Source organism: Panthera uncia, unplaced genomic scaffold (genome assembly GCF_023721935.1).
Source record: "Panthera uncia isolate 11264 unplaced genomic scaffold, Puncia_PCG_1.0 HiC_scaffold_452, whole genome shotgun sequence".
In the NCBI taxonomy this organism is placed as follows: Eukaryota; Metazoa; Chordata; class Mammalia; order Carnivora; family Felidae; genus Panthera; species Panthera uncia.
In genome coordinates this window covers 45466-46664 of record NW_026059597.1, presented here as the reverse complement: position 1 = coordinate 46664, position 1199 = coordinate 45466, and the positions used below count along the sequence as shown (strand labels likewise).

General features: G+C 66.8%; 1 non-coding gene across 1 annotated transcript; it reads right to left on the bottom strand.

Annotated features, from left to right (window-relative positions):
* Window positions 1-548: 548 nt before the first annotated feature.
* On the bottom strand, window positions 549-620 carry TRNAQ-CUG (transfer RNA glutamine (anticodon CUG)). Its single transcript has one exon. It is a non-coding gene; the product is annotated as a tRNA-Gln (tRNA).
* Window positions 621-1199: the final 579 nt, after the last annotated feature.

Below are 1199 nucleotides of genomic sequence, written 5' to 3'. Positions count from 1 at the left end.
ACTGGCCTCAGCAGAGACTCTGGACTCTTCTGGTAGCTGGTAGGAAAGGAGCCGCGGAAACTGAAATGAAATGGCACCCGACCTTCTGCTAGAACCCACGACCCGAAACTTCAGTGTCACCACCGCCCGGCTGAGGTAAGACACGCCGTTTCGCACGTAAGTTGCCCTCTACGGGTGCAGGCCGATCGGTGCCAGTACGGGACGCGCCGCGCGACGTGCGTCGCGGTGCAGGATTCAGTGGCCTCGGCCGGTGGCTTTCACCCAGAGGCCCGAGGGTGAGCCCGACGAGGGGCGGCGCTGGCCGGGTCTCCTCGCCGTGGCTGCAAAGCTCGCGCGGGGCGCGCCGCTCTGGGAACCGGGCTCGCTGGTCCCCGAGTCCGGAGGCGGCGGCGGAGCGCGGGGGACGCGGCGGCGGGAGCGGGAGCGGCGCGCGTGGTCCCTGGAGTTTCCCTCCCCGGCCCGAGGGCAGCGGGAGCGGGAAGGCTCGTGCCCCTCGCGGGGCCTTGGAGCGGAGAGTAAAATGTGGCCGCGGCTCGGCCCAAAGGGACAGGTTCCACCGAGACTTGAACTCGGATCGCTGGATTCAGAGTCCAGAGTGCTCACCATTACACCATGGAACCGCCGGGGACGCGACCGGCTGCCTCTCCGAGGTGTGTGGAGGCCCTTCCTCCCACCGGCTTTCCCGGCCGCGCTTCCTGCCGGGCTCTGCTCGCCTCGGGGGTCCGAGCTCTGCTCTCCCGCCCGCCAGGGGTCGCCCCGGGCCACGTTCTGCGGCCGCTCTGTCGGCTGGCGTGTCGGGGACCGAGATCGGGTCCCTTGGGGGGGGGGGGGGTTAGGGGGATGCAATCAGCGAGAGGGATGGGCTTTGGGGGCCTCCCCCGAGTGCACCTGCTTTGCCTGGATTACCAGTTTCCCGCCAGAAAAAAGTGTTCCCTTCCTTTGCTTTGCCGTTGTCTTCTTCCCACTGTCCCGGGAACCCCGGTGCTCCTCGAACCGGACGTGGGGCGTCCTGGGGTTCCAACACCTCCCCTTCCACTCCGGATCCTATTTCCTTCCCGTCTTTCTCGCTGTCTTTCCTCACCAGCTCTCTCAGCTCTCCTTTCTCCAGCAATCTCAGTCTCCTTTCCTTCCTCCTTGGCCACTGCTCCGTTTCCTTCTCTTCGCTCCCCCTTCCCCAAACCACCCCGGCCCAGGCCAAC